This window comes from Candoia aspera, chromosome 1 (assembly GCF_035149785.1).
Source record: "Candoia aspera isolate rCanAsp1 chromosome 1, rCanAsp1.hap2, whole genome shotgun sequence".
Lineage (NCBI taxonomy): Eukaryota > Metazoa > Chordata > Lepidosauria > Squamata > Boidae > Candoia > Candoia aspera.
Window position 1 is genome coordinate 302,938,022 of NC_086153.1, and position 16,112 is coordinate 302,954,133.

Genomic DNA, 16,112 nt, shown 5'->3' on the forward strand with positions numbered 1-16,112 from the left:
TGGGCTTCTTGAGTACATAGAGAAGTCTTCAAGCAGCTTCAGCTAACTGCATCTACAATCCCCTATAGACTCAGTGTGTGAAGGTCTTTAGAGTTACCTAGCTCACAGGAATACATCAAAAACAACTGGTAGTTACTGGTAACTGGGGAAGTCTGCCTTCACCAAACTTTTAACTGTTGGGTGCTGAAAATGAATGCCTAGAGTTGATTGAGAAGTTAATGCGTCGTCAGCATATAAAACATATCTCTTAAAAGAAAGATGAATCTGAACAGAATTTTAAAAGCTCAAAATGGATACAATCCAGGATGGATGTTTTTATGGGTTGTTTCCTGCATTAACAATTGCTGTTGTTGTTTATTCGTTTAGTCGCTTCCGACTCTTCGTGACTTCATGGACCAGCCCACGCCAGAGCTTCCTGTCGGTCGTCAACACCCCCAGCTCCCCCAGGGACGAGTCCGTCACCTCTAGAATATCATCCATCCACCTTGCCCTTGGTTGGCCCCTCTTCCTTTTGCCCTCCACTCTCCCTAGCATCAGCATCTTCTCCAGGCTGTCCTGTCTTCTCATTATGTGGCCAAAGTATTTCAGTTTTGCCTTTCATATCATTCCCTCAAGTGAGCAGTCTGGCTTTATTTCCTGGAGGATGGACTGGTTTGATCTTCTTGCAGTCCAAGGCACTCTCAGAATTGTCCTCCAACACCACAGTTCAAAAGCATCGATCTTCCTTCTCTCAGCCTTCCTTATGGTCCAGCTCTCGCAGCCATATGTTACTATGGGGAACGCCATTGCTTTAACTATGTGGACCTTTGTTGTCAGTGTGATGTCTCTGCTCTTAACTATTTTATCGAGATTTGTCATTGCTCTTTTCCCAAGGATTAAGCGTCTTCTGATTTCCTGACTGCAGTCAGCATCTGCAGTAATCTTTGCACCTAGAAATACAAAGTCTTTCACTGCTTCTACATTTTCTCCCTCTATTTGCCAGTTATCAATCAAGCTGGTTGCCATAATCTTGGGTTTTTGAGGTTTAGCTGCAAGCCAGCTTTTGCACTTTCTTCTTTCACCTTCATCGTAAGGCTCCTCAGTTCCTCTTCGCTTTCAGCCATCAAAGTGGTATCATCTGCATATCTGAGATTGTTAATATTTCTTCCAGTGATTTTAACCCCAGCCTTGGATTCCTCAAGCCCAGCATGCCGCATGATGTGTTCTGCATACAAGTTGAATAGGTAGGGTGAGAGGATACAGCCCTGCCGTACTTTCCCAATCTTAAACCAGTCCGTTGTTCCGTGGTCTGTTCTTACTGTTGCTACTTGGTCGTTATACAGATTCTTCAGGAGGCAGACAAGATGACTTGGTATCCCCATACCACTAAAAACTTGCCACAATTTGTTATGATCCACACAGTCAAAGGCTTTAGAATAGTCAATAAAACAGAAATAGATGTTTTTTCTGAAACTCCCTGGCTTTTTCCATTATCCAGCGGATATTGGCAATTTGGTCCCTAGTTCCTCTGCCTTTTCTAAATCGCATTAACAATAACCTACCTATATTGAAGAGACAACAAAAATGTTATGCTGGACACATTCTGGGGCTGAAGCACTATAGGCTGGGAAATGGCATAGCTGGTGAGCATTGTTGCTTAGTTTAAAGAAAGTTACAAAGGAAATGATATGTCTTTGATTACTTTGCTCAATTAATAATTGTGATGTGAAAAAATAATCAAAGTCACAACTCCTTTGGAGTTTAAAAATCTTAGTTTAGGGGAATATTGCTGCCAAATGCAGCTACACAGGATAGGCATTCAAATGGCCCTTACACTCAGAAAGGTTTACTCTGGCTCATTATAGTTGCTTGCATCTGTGTCTTTTGTCTCTCTTCTCTGAGAACATGTCAAGAAATTAGACATGTGATAACTATTTCTGCTCTACTGGTAATTTTGAATACCATTTTGATACATTAATTCTGGACCTTCAGGAGCTGTGGCTTGAATGATTTTTGTTCCCCCCTCCCATCTATTTCATTATTCACAACTTTCATTTTCTGAGACAGAAAACTGATTGGATATCTATAGAGCCTGAACTGGATTAATGGAGCAGAATGGATTTTAAACTACAAAGGCATTTCCTCTTTCCCTTTGGCTGCTGCTTGAGAATCCATCTAGCAAACTCCTGACAGGGACAGGGCTATCATGCAGACTGCCTTTCGGTCAATGGCTTCTGTCCAGTAGCATCTCCTTCCTGACTGAGGAAGGTGTCGGCTGTTTCTGATGATGCTTTCTTTCTGGCAAGTCAGAAAACAATGCTCTGATAAAACTTAATACCCGCATCCCAAAGGCTGAATGAATAGGGCATTATCTCCAGTTACATCATATTCTATTAATGAATGGCCTTCAGTGCACTGAATGAATATCATCTGGCAGCTAAGTAATATAATCCACAACAAATGTGTCTATAGGTCTTATACAACACAAACCTGTCCCCTTAAATTGTTACTGAAATGAACATGCTGCAAAATATTCCTCTCCGCATTTGCATTCTAGATACTGGGCATGTCATGAGTAAGGATGGCGAGCAGGGGGCTCCCATCCAGACTGTTAAGCGCATGCGTAGCACTGAGGCATTGGGCAGCCATTCAAAGAGACACAGATCGGGACCGCCTTAACCTTTGGGGTTTATATGTCTGGGTTTTTCCCACGCTTCTTCAGTTTGTTAGGATTCCTGTTATGTACAAGCAATAAAACATTAGAGACCAGTTCCTTGTCTTAGCGTGTTTCCTGGCTGTTAGGACAGGGCAGGCATTATTCTCTATTTTTCCCCTCAGCATCTACATTATAATTTTATTTCCATGTGGTATAGAAATTGAGTCTAAAGAGCTGAGATACCCCACTCCCATTCCATCCTATTTATGATGAGTAGAGGAATGATAGGGGTGGAGGGACCAGTTTACCAGGTATTCTCCAGGGACAGGAGAAAGGATCAACCTTGCCTTGGAAGCAGAGACCACCATTAGTGCTGTCAATAACAGCTAAAGGTAAAGACAACCCAGAGGAGTCAAGGTTGACTACTAATGATCACATCCATGCCATGGCCATCTGGATTTTTTTAAACGTTTCAATTTGGCCATCAGTCCCAGTAATTCCAGTTGATCACGCATCCTAAACCTAACTAGGGCTGATCTTACTTAATTTCCAAGACAGCTAGGTACTGCCCCCTGCAGCAATATCCCCCCCTCTCTTACGCTCACTTTTGTCAACTGTGTTGGCAGCCACTTTGCATCCAATGTGGGGCCTTGGATCTAGCATTATTATCAAGAAAATATGATCATTTACATATACATACATAAGCATGTCCTTTTTGAAAGACTTTCAGCATAGCTATACAGTAGTTTACAAATGATAATTATCAGCCCTGTCAGTATTAGGAACAAGCTCTACAATATGCTATTCGAGTAACCAACTGGTATATTAAAATGTTGAATACTATTTTTAGTAATAGCTATGAAATGAAACAGATAATAATAATAGCCAAAAAAGAAATGCAGGCAGTGATTTTTTTATTTTCTTGAACTTTGTATATATAATCATGCCAGTAAAAAATATAAAATAAAGTAAATATTGCAGTACAAACAAAAGAGAAACAAGTAATGGATTAGTTCTTTTTAATTACATTGATGTATTTTTTGGAAAAAAAGGGGAAAAGTGTACTTACATATTGTCTGTCACAGTAATGAATGATAACATTAGAGCTTCTGTTTTTAATTTTAATATCTGCAAATTTGTCAATGACTTCATCAAAACTGATTTTCTTCACATATTCATATTTAATAGATGGTATGGCCAGATTTGTTAATCTTTCTTCGTTCATAGTTGATCGAATAACACTTTTTAAAAATTTCAATTTTGAAAAGTTTATTACATGTGTAGCAACACATTTACAAATAGTTAGCAAGAGTCTTAAACATAAGGATAAGTTTGGCAGACATTCATCAAAATCCCATTTCTCAGTACATTCTAAAAACTGCAATACGTTTCTTTGTTTCTTTGGGATCAGTTCTAGTGGCTTTCAAATGTCTCCACAGTTAAAAAAAATTCCACTAAAGTATCTTCACTACAAAATTCATCATAAATTTCTATAATATTTGGTAAAGACTTTTGAAGATTTTCTTCTTTTGCAAAAATCAAAGAAAATAGCTGAATGGTAGCAAATACTGACATTGCTTTAGAATGAGCGTCCAGTTCTTTGTGAAAATGATCAAGGCATCCAAACGTTGCCTTTTTATTTCTTCTGGCAATGTGATCTTCTGTCATTTATCCTGGCATTCATTGAATTTTGATTCTTTTTTTCTATGGTAATGTCCATTTTCTTACATGTTGTTACATACTTTATGGCCTACTCCACAATTTCTATGCACCAATCTTCAAGGGACAGTTTTAAAGACTGGAATTTTACTGTACTTTGTTCAAAGCTGATTCTGGCTGTTTGAGAATATATTTGTGTCTGATTAACCTCATCTAAAACCAGAAAAAAAGATAATTCAGAAAAGAAAAATTGCATACAGCAAAGAGCAAAATCTGGGCCAATCCTCTTGTGTCCACATTTTCTTTTAAATTGTACAGTGTTTTAAAGGTTGAGATTAACTATTCAAAATTTGTCTTTACTGCATGCACAACTTCATAATGAGCACTCCATCTTGTTTGGGAAAGTCTTTTCACTATTATACCCACTGTTATACCCACATTCTGCAGTGTTTTCCATTGATGAGAAAACTGAAAAAAATATATATATTTTTCATCACACATGATGAAACTCCTTCAAAAGAGTGAACTCCACAAAGATTCAGAGAATAATTTGCACAAGGCACAAATAAGAATTAGGGATTTTTTATTGTTTTCGCCTGAATACCATCATGAACATTGGTCATAGTTGCAGCACTGTCATATCCTTGGCCATGACAGAGCTTTATGTCTAGTCCATCACTATCCAATTGTTTCAGGATTTCTTATGCAAGTGCAGTAGCAGTCTTCTCAGAAGTAGGAAAGAAGCCCAAGAACGATTACTTTATTTTAACTTGACTATCTTCAATATGGACATATCTAATCACTTCATATATTTGATCACTGTGTGAAACAACAGAAGTGCTATCAAAAAGAATTCCAAAGTATTTTGCTTTTTTAATATCCACCACTATTTTTTCTTTGTTGTAATTTCTCAGAAGATGAATTAATTTGTTTTGAATTTTTGGGACAAGTATAAAATCAATCTTCCTTCAGAAGAAATAGTATATTTAATTTTTATAAAATGTTCATTCGAAACTGGGTTGTAACTTGAGAGTAATTCTACCAACTCCAAAAAATTTCCTTTGTTTGCTGATGATGACATACCTTCTTGATGACCACAGAAAGGAAGGATTTGTGGGCCAAAACCCTAGTTACATGTAAAAGATGATATAAAATGTCTTTCCATTTCCCACCTCTCTTTATCTATTTTTACTTTATGGATTTTATCAATCGTTGTTGGGAGTTTTGGTCCCATTGTCAAGGTCTTCCATTTTTCTAAGCAGGAGAGATGTTGTACAGATATCTCATGTCCAGGGACTTTAGGATTTAATTTCCATCACGTTTTAAAGCCAGTTATAAACCTGGATGTTCCAGCTTTTGTCTCATCTGCAAAGAGTCTGTAGCAAAAACAGACTTTTCTTTTTTGGCTTCAAACACACCATCCAAGTTCTCGATGCTTTTTTACCATTTTATAAAGATTTATAAAACCATGAAGCTGTCAAGTGTTGACTGCCTCCTTTCCACTTTTCATCTTCTTGACCTGCAGAGAAAGGTCCACCTTTATTCTGAAGATGTTTACTTCCCCTCTTATCCACATTAACTCTCTGTTCATCTGGAACTAGTGTGGGCCAAGCATCAATATTAGAATACATTAAAATATAATTAATTGTCTCTTCTGCATCAGGGTCTTGGTCTTCACTAGCATCTCTTTCTTCTCCATTATTTTTTTCCCTCTGTTGGTATTGACTCTGGCTAACATTTCCTTTCTCTTCCCTATTGTCAATGATTATAGAAGATGATTCATTACCATTTCTGAACCATGTGTCATCTGAATCTTGTGTGGTTTCTAGAGTAAGGGCTTTGGATGTGTCAACTTGCATTTCTTCAGAATTTTGATGAACTATAGACAAAGTTGAAGGCATATATTTGAGAAAGTAAGAAGGATGCCCTTGATGGAGATATGCAGAAACCGTTACTTAGGCAAAAGGGAATGAAGCATTTTTTAAGTCCAGAACAACAAGGTAATATTTGAACCACCCTAATTCACTGAACTATAAGAAGGGGGAGGAGACACAGCACCATCAGACTTGCAAGATTCTGTTATTATAGCCAATCTCAAGTTGATTTCCAGTCTGGTCTACCTAGTGTGGCTGTCAATATTTCACAATAGATCTGTCAGGGGAACTGGCAAAGAAAATCATGCTGAGTCGTAGCTGCAACTCTAGTAACTTTATTGGTCATGCCATATACAGAATCTTGCCAGACTAAAGGTTCCTTAACTGAGCTAAAGGGAAAGATACCCTTGGGAATCTAGGGCAGTGCTACTCTAACTTTCTTCCTTGCCCCCCACCCACACCCCACATTCTGCAAACTGTGCAAGCTGTGAGAATGCTTATCTGCCTGGAATGTGCTCTCTCCTCCCTCAGCTCTGAGCTCCATCACAAGATCCAAACATTGCTTCAGTCATGTTTTTTTTTTTAGAGCTCCACTAGGTTAATGTTGTTTAATGTTGGTACATGTACTCCCCACTTCAATTTTTTTTCACAAAATTCATAATAATTATGAACTAGTTGCAACAATAATGCAAACGACTGCAAGTTCCTCTAAGTTCCTGCAGGACAAAATAGCACAGAGGTGGGAGACCCAAACTGTACCTGAAGCAAACTGTTATAAACTCTACACATGTGGCTGAGTCTGCTTGTGTCAGGGGCCAACTATATGCAGCTTCAAGCACCTCCAGCACAAATGGCCACCAGTGTGTCTCTTCCAAGACCTGGTGGTTATGGGAGGCAAAACGATTACCATCCAAGCACAGGAAACACTCCCATAGCCCTCCCAAATTATACCACAAGGTCCCTGAGGCACCACTGGACCCATCTCAATCTCCTTTGCTGTACCTGCAGCACACCACCAACCTCCAAACACCTGACAAACATGATGTCAGCAGCAATCTGATTCCACACCTTCTGCTGACTTTCCATATAGCCTCCTCATTGTCATTGGCAGCAACCCCTCATTGCCTGCACTCGGGGCAGACCACACCCCACCCTTGGTATGCCACTGCCTGTGTGTTCAACCGTGCCAGTGATGTGCATTGTGAGTATGTAGAAACTTCTTGGATAATATCTATGGCAGTGAACCAAACCCCTTGCCTACCTGAGAAAAGACAATATCTGATGAGAATGGAAAAATAGAGCTTGAGCCCTTTTTGCATCCTGTCTGGCCAGATTATAGGACTTGAACAAGGCTTCCATGAAAATGGTCATGTCTATGATGAAAAGGAAGAGAAAAGAGCTCTAGCCAAAAGCATTCTGTTCCAATAATCTCAGCATCATTAGATGTATAAGATGAAGTTATATGAACTCAGAGGGCGGCCTGCTTAAAGACAGTGGAGCATAATAAGAGCAAAAGGCATTCTGAATCTTTATCAACATATTTATAATACTATACAGATGACATTGTTTTCCAACTGATTGGGAATAAAACCAAACAATGTTTTTTTCTCAAGGATTAAAATTCTAAGTGAGTAGCTGTTGTCCACAGCTACTGGATGTGTTGGGCATCCAGAGATGCACAAACATAGTGAGCAGCATAACTATGTCTCACAGTTTCCCTCCAGCAGCGTGTCAGTCTCTGAGTTTAAAAAGATGGCACTATATGGTTCAAAAAGGTCACTGTATCAAACTTGAGCGGGCCATCACATATTTTATTTTGGCATCCAGGGAAGGGAAAGAAAACCATAGATCAGTAAGACAAGAAACTACAGGTTCTGCATTCTTCCACTGCCATTGGTATTCAGATGGTTCTCTCTAGCTAGTGGTAGATGAAGAAGCCTCCGTCATTAATGAGCAGCTGCAATTTGAAAGGGGTCTCTTAGCTGTTCTACCACAAAAAGGAAGAAAACAGACAGAGAAAAATATTATCCTTGAGGTTAAGCTTTTCCCTGTTTGGATGCTCACTATAATTCAACTTGAGCTTGTTGTTGATCTCCCACTGATGATACAAAACCCAATGGAAAAGATCTGAAGCTGATGCAAAGGCCCTCCTAGCTGTGGGTAAGGGGTTAATGCTTCTTTAATTAAAACAAAGAAGACTCAAAATTAAGGGCTTTTCCACACTGCAGCATTCAGTGGCTTATTTCTTGTGTATAAACTGACTGTAAGTGAAGCAGGATTAAGCAATCCCTTTCTGGATTTCAATCCCTTTCTCTACCTAGGCCACACTGTCCTGTCCAGACCACAGGTCCCCTGACTGGTGGATTTCCCTGCTTTTTCTCCCCTACCTCTCCCATGTCAGAAAAGAAAAATAACAATTGCTTTCCCTTCTATAGGCATGTACCTTGAGCACCTGTGAAATAAAAGTAACAGTATTACAGTTCTTCCTGTCATCTGCATTTCACCATTCAGCTGCTAAAACTATTTAAAATAAAAAGAAATGCCACCATTTTACATTTCTTCTTGTCTCTTGCACTTCAGAGGGAAAATGGCAAAACAGTTGTCAATTTAACCCAGTTTTTAAAAAAAAAAAAAAACTACTGAACCTGTAACATACACATCCCCCCTCCCCCGATAACAGAGGTCTCGTATTTCATGACAGACAGTCCAGCCCCTCATTCAAAATGACAGGCAGGAAGACCAGCCACTCATTTCAATCCAAGGCAGGAAGCAGGGACAAGAGGGTGGGCGTGCTCACCACAGAACACACCAGCCAATGGCAATGGAGGGATTTGTGTAGGATGGAATAAAGCACCGCAGGTAAACTGGACTGTCCTGCTTGTACCAGCTGAGAGGAAAAATACTATTTCTAAAGCAAAGCCAGAAACTCTGAGTGGAAGTAATTTCCCCAGCAGGCTAGGGATGGGCTGAAGATGACTTCATCTGTTTCTGCCTTCCCAAAATGGGGCAAGCAGGATGTGCAGATCATATGCCAGCTTGAACTGATTCAAATATGCCCCAATCTTGGCAAAGGTAGCCAAATCTGCCCCTACCATGCTCAGGTACATTGTTGTTGTTGTTTATTTGTTCAGTTGCTTCCAATTTTTTAAATTTTAAAAAATGGAATCAGAATGCTAAAATGAACTACTGAAATACATTGCTTACTTTAGTAGAGCTACCAGGGCAACTTACAAAACAAATTAGCTTTGCTTGTGAATTGCTTGCCTTTCACAAATTCTGTTGTTGTTTATTTGTTCAGTCGCTTCCGACTCTTCATGACTTCATGGACCAGCCCACGCCAGAGCTTCCTGTCGGTCGTCAACACCCCCAGCTCCCCCAGGGACGAGTCCGTCACCTCTAGAATATCATCCATCCACCTTGCCCTTGGTCGGCCCCTCTTCCTTTTGCCCTCCAATCAGCATCTTCTCCAGGGTGCCCTGTCTTCTCATTATGTGGCCAAAGTATTTCAGTTTTGCCTTTCATATCATTCCCTCAAGTGAGCAGTCTGGCTTTATTTCCTGGAGTATGGACTGGTTTGATCTTCTTGCAGTCCAAGGCACTCTCAGAATTGTCCTCCAACACCAGAGTTCCAAAGCATCGATCTTCCTTCTCTCAGCCTTCCTTACGGTCCAGCTCTCACAGCCATAGGTTACTACGGGGAACACCATTGCTTTAACTATGCGGACCTTTGTTGTCAGTGTGATGTCTCTGCTCTTAACTATTTTATCGAGATTTGTCATTGCTCTTCTCTCAAGGATTAAACATCTTCTGATTTCCTGGCTGCAGTCAGCATCTGCAGTAATCTTTGTGCCTAGAAATACAAAGTCTGTCGCTGCCTCTACATTTTCTCCCTCTATTTGCCAGTTATCAATCAAGCTGGTTGCCATAATCTTGGTTTTGTTGAGGTTTAGCTGCAAGCCAGCTTTTGCACTTTCTTCTTTCACCTTCATCATAAGGCTCCTCAGTTCCTCTTCGCTTTCAGCCATCAAAGTGGTATCATCTGCATATCTGAGATTGTTAATGTTTCTTCCAGCAAAACCAAGTCTGGAGTGAGGCCACTGTCTTGAGTCGGGTCCTGTATAATCTGAAACAGGCCCATGGCCGCCATGGTGGCCATGAACTCCCAAGCCACTTCCAAGGCCCGTCCCAGGGAAGGCAGATTGAAATCCCCCAAAACCACAAGCCTGGGGAATTCCACTGCCAAACCCGAGACAACCTCCAGCAGCTCAGGCAGGGAGGTTGCTATGCAGCAGGGAGGCTGGTACAATAGCAGCACTCCCAACTGTTCTTAGGAGCCCAAGAGTCTCACAGCTGGCCATTTGTGGAGCAGGACCCCTGACGGCCACTAGGGATTCTCAGATGACAACAGCCACACCTCCTCCCCTGCCCTGAGGTCTTGGCTAGTGCCAGACTCGAAACCCAGCTGGGCATATCTCCGAAAGAGCAGCCCCGCCTTCCAGGCCCAGCCAGGTCTTGGTAATACATGCCAGGTCTGCCCCCTCCTTCGTGATCAAATCACATATGAGGGGGGCCTTGTTGTTAATTGATCTGGTGTTACCGAGCAGCAGCCGAAAGTCAGGGCCTCCATGAGTCTGCTGTCCAGGACCTGGGTTTGAGCATGGAGGGCTGGAACATGCCACAGGTAACAAACACCGGGGGCATCTTCCTCTAAGATGACCCGCCCTCCGGCTCCCATCATATTGTCCCCTGCCTGTCACCACCTCAATGGCCAGGCCCGCCCTATAACCCCCAGAGTCTCAAAATTTAGTAGCCCCCATTCCTGGACCTCCGCAGTGTTAATATGTTCTGGTTCTCAAAAGGGGGATATATCTATATGAGCCAAAAACTTGATGAGAGCCAGTTTGGTCTAGTGGTTAAGGGGCTGGGCTAGAAACCAGGAGTCTGTGAGTTCTAGCCCCACCTTAGGCATGAAAGCTGGCTGGGTGATCTTGGGCCAGTCACTCTCTCTCAGCCCAACTCACCTCACAAGGTTGTTGTTGTGGGGAAAATAGGAGAAGGAAGGAGTATTAGCTTTGTTCGCTGCCTTGAGTTATTTATATAAAATTAATAAAGGCTGGATAAAAATAAAACAAACAGCAAATCTATAGAAGATGTAATATAAGAACATTAGAACATGAAAAGAGCTTTAATATATAAAGCTAACTTTCTAACTGGTTAAACGTTTGTTCCCAAAATTCTCAAACTGATGTTGAAGTGCTTAAACTTAGTTAAGAATGCAGGTATCAATCTATACATGTTTCATGTCTACACTGCAATCAGTTCTGTCAATTTTCTACAAGATTCTACTTTTAAGAACAACAAAATATTTATTCCCACATACTGCTTTTCTAACATAACCTACTTTGTACACATTTTTTCTATAATTCATGATAGGTATTGAGTTATTGGTTGATTAAGTGTGCTTGTGATCTTGAGTTGTTGCTCAATTACCTTGGGCTGCCTGTATATGTTATAATTCTTGCCAGCTGCCTGGGAGTGAGTTCTTCTGAAAACTTCAGTAAGGCAAGCAGTAGAAAAGCTTTGTCTGATTAGTAGGCTGTTTTTTTTCTACTCCCTCCTATTGAATTTTCTTCATCTGCTCTGCCAGCTTTTTCCACTTGAATCTACTTTCCCTCCTGAAGGACAGCTGAACAGCAGCTCTTGCCCCATGTGGCAGTCAGACCTTTAGAAAGCCTCCACTGGTACAAAAAGAGACAAAGGGGGAGGGGAGAATAGTCCCTGAGAGGACAGACAGGACAAGATCCTGCCTTCCTGATTCTATGACATTTCCCATCCAAAAACCTAAACAAGAACAGTGTGGCAATAGAACCAATTACCTGGAGAGATGGTGTACTTCCGAGCGCCCACCCGTTGCTTTGGATATGGTCAAGAGGAAGCTAGACAGCCATCTCTATGGGATGCTTTAATTTGGATTTCTGCATGGAATAGAGGGCTGGATCTTGATCACCTAAAAAATCCTAAGATTTTAGAATTCCATTTTTGCAATCAGACTTTTAGAAGTTTCCATTGCCATGTGAGAGTCAGATCAGTTACTGCAGAAATGCAGACCAAATGAAACTCTGAAATTGCTGAGATACATGGGCATTTTGTTTAAGGCCAAAATGTTTTTTTTACCTTTATGATTAACCTCCAAAGATTGAGAGTTGATTTGCCATTTTCTTGGCAATATTTGTCACACAGAGCGTTGCTTTCTCATCATCATACCAATGAAACTGAATAGATGCTAAACTTAGGTTCATATGTCAGCTTGTAATTACCACAGCTTGGATGGCTTGGCTTATTTCTAGTAAAACAATCTATAACAGCTTGTAGTAATATGCTGTAGAGAACTTTGGGAAAATGCGTTGTACAATGAGCAGAGTATGGCTGGCTGGGGGAATTCTGGGAGTTGAAGTCCACACAACTTAAAGTTGCAGAGTTTGAGAAACACTGGTGTAAAGTATCCTTAGCATGAGTGGATTTGGCACTGAACTTGAAGAACTCTGTCAAGCCAGTCAGGTGCACTATAATAGAAATTGATGATGAGGACTCTGAACATCCTAACTGTGATAGGCAGATGTGCTAAAACCCTAAAAGCCATCAATATTTATATATATATATATATATATATATATATATATATATATATATATATATATATGCATACTTTTGTATTAGAGACCATATTCCAGAAAATCCTATTATTATTCGTCCCAGCTATCAGTATTCATATTTATCTCTTATAAACAGTTACTTAATTGCTAGGGTAATTCAAATCAACATCATTTGATTCCTTGCAACAAGTTCAACATGCTCTCTCTGGATGAAATTGATATCAAAGAGAAAATCCATTAAAACCATTAAAAATGAAGAGAAATTTGCTTTTACATCAACTTCAGAGCATTTAGAGAGCATAGATGAAAAATAAACAAAAGTTTGTGTTGACACCACCGTGAGCAGAATACCAGGCAATACATTTCTCTGATTTGGTTTTCTGTTCTGTTAAAAGCATCACTCTTGGCATATCTCATCATAATAGTGACAAGCACATAGTGAATCTGAATAAATGTGGTGCAGAAAGGATGAAAGATCCATGTTTTGAATATTGCTAATAGGCACACAGCATATTGAATTATTTCATTTGGGTAAAATAACATTTTTCTTTGGCATGCTCCAAAGCTACTTGCTGCTGTTGCTGTTGTTTAACTATTCATTATAAGGTAGATAAACATTTACCATTTGATGCACTTACACACTGATTCAGAACACAGAATTGAAATCCACTAACTTTTTTTTTTTTCTTGAACAATTGCTACTGTTTCCACAATGATGGATATAAGCAAAGACGTCTGTTCGTTTGGTTCGGCTCATTGGCCTATTTACAAACCCTGGAAATCATAAACTTTCTTGGGTCTAAGTGCAGCTTGTCTGTTTTATAAAAGTGAATATATATTTGCCTGTCAGGCCAGATGCTTTGGGAGTGAAGTGAAACAGGGAAACAAGAAGGAAAGGGTTTTAGCACCTACAATTGATGTTGCTGAAACCATATACATTTTATTAGTAATGTTTGGTTCAAAACCTTCTGTTCTGGTGTAATAGTGCCTTTCTTCCATGTAACATATTCAGTTTGCCCATAAGCCTTTTTTATCAGCTCTTCTTTCCTATTTTACTGAAATGTTCATATACAGTAGCAAAATTACTTAAAGTAAATTAGTGAATTTTTTGAAAAGTAGCGTAGTAGCCTCTGTGTAGAATTGCAGATGCCTATTCATGGAAGCAACATATCATTCCTTTCACCTCAGAGCCTGTGATGTTCACATATCAATCTGAAGGCAGTTGCTATGCACAACTGGTAACTCCAGAAGGTTCTTTGTGATCTGGAAGTCTTTCAACTACATACCAATTCCGATTCATGCTCAAGGGAATGTACCTGTAATATCCACACAATTGTTCAGGGTGGGTCAGTTGCATTGCTCCACATCTCCCAAGGTCATGCTGTTTCTTTTGTTTTTCTCAGACGTAACAGTTCCACAGTGCTTACAAATCAAACCAAATCAAATCAAAAAAATAAAGTGGATTTTTTTAAAAAAAAATCCTCCATACCATAGGACAAACCCACTCATAGTCTTTTGAGCTAGCTAGGCAGGCTATAAAAACCTGCAAATAAATCTGGTAATGATTCACTCAATTGTAGTCCATTGGGACATAGATGAGTGACAAAGCACAGATTACCCTATGCTTTGTTACATGTGCCTGTTAATTTTAGATAAGCATCTACACAGGCTTCATGTTATTTTTTTCACTTACAGACTTGTGGGAATGTAGGGTTTTAATTATAGAATATGAGAATTTATTCAGAGAAGGTTATAATTAAATTATTTAAATATTTAATAGTTATCTTTGATGGTAATGCATCAGAGTAAAGCAATAACACAATCAGATCAGAGAGAAAGAAAGAGAGAGAGACATAGGCAAACAGAGAAATTATAATAATTATATTATTTAGAATAGTTAGTTAATATTCAAGGGACACTTTGTAATATCACCCGTAACAATGTGCTACATACTCAATTAAAAGTATTTGTTAAAAATAATCTATGGTGGTGGCAGATTATTTTTCCTGCAAACAATGATGCCCTTGGGAATAATGGGTAACTTAAAGCAAAACCCAAAAACCAAGCCCTGTCCGTTCACTTTTTTTTCTCATTCTGTTAGAACAACAGCTTGATATGTCTTGCATTTTCAGTACTTAGGAATCCTGTTTTTAAACAATACAAAGTCAGCTGCTGCTGTTCATTCTATGTTTCAGACACATCCATTATGCAAATAACATGGTCTTCCAAACTAATAAACTCCAAGTCAACTGTGATATGAACTACTGACTAAATCATAATTTAGTATTACACAAATCAGCCTTGAGAAGTCTGGGACTTCAGCCTCCCTTCCTCTTCCTCTGACATGCACTGGAGAAGGAGATTAAAAGGCAGCATCTGCTCCCACTTTCAAATTAATTAGAAATGCCTGCTACAGGAATGTAGGAAACTCTGATATTCTGAACTATGATTTGTTTATGAATATTGATTTTCAGAGTGGGGAAGTCTATTCCAGTTCCCTCTCTTTCTCTTTTTGTTATTTTGTTTCTGCTGGCATCTTCTTCCTCTTCCTTGTCCAACTGGAAATTCACTGAATCAAATCCAGGAACAGGAGGGGAATTAATTTACATTAGAAAATGTACGAGATGACCAAGAGGCACTTTTTTGTCTTCTTTAAAATCCAAGCTCACATCAAGCATTGTGAAGAGCATTTCGTCTTCTCTCATTTCCTAAAACCATCAGGTGTATGTCTCATAATATAAATGAAAATCCCTCTTACTCTGAGAAAAGAAGTTTAATGATTAAGCTACTTTTCACTTCACCCCAACCGTGGATCTTGGATAGGAAGGAAAAAGAAACATCAACCAGATTTCATGTTTGCTAGAGTCCCCACCCCTCTGACTTGGAATCCTGCAGAAACAATCTTCTCAGTTTTACTCCCATTAAGATTCTGGACAGTCTTCGTTTTAATTCCTATTTATGAATTCTGGTTTTGAATTATTACTTTTTCATTTGAAACATTCTTGATATTTGGAGCTTTCCTATGCAACTTCCACCACCATATGTTATTTTTAACATGAGTTCCCCATGAAAGCTTATTTTAGTGAAAAGTTTCCTGAACTGCCTAGATGCAGCCTTTCCAGATATTTTTTTTCCTTTTTTAAATATAATTTTTATTAAAGAAGTTGTTTACAAAGTTAAAAGACATGAAACAATATAGAAAAAAGTAAGAAAGATAAAGAAAAAGTTGTTGAAAACAATAGAAAGCAAAAACAAAGAAAAAGAAAACAAAAAAATCCTTAAAGAAGTGAC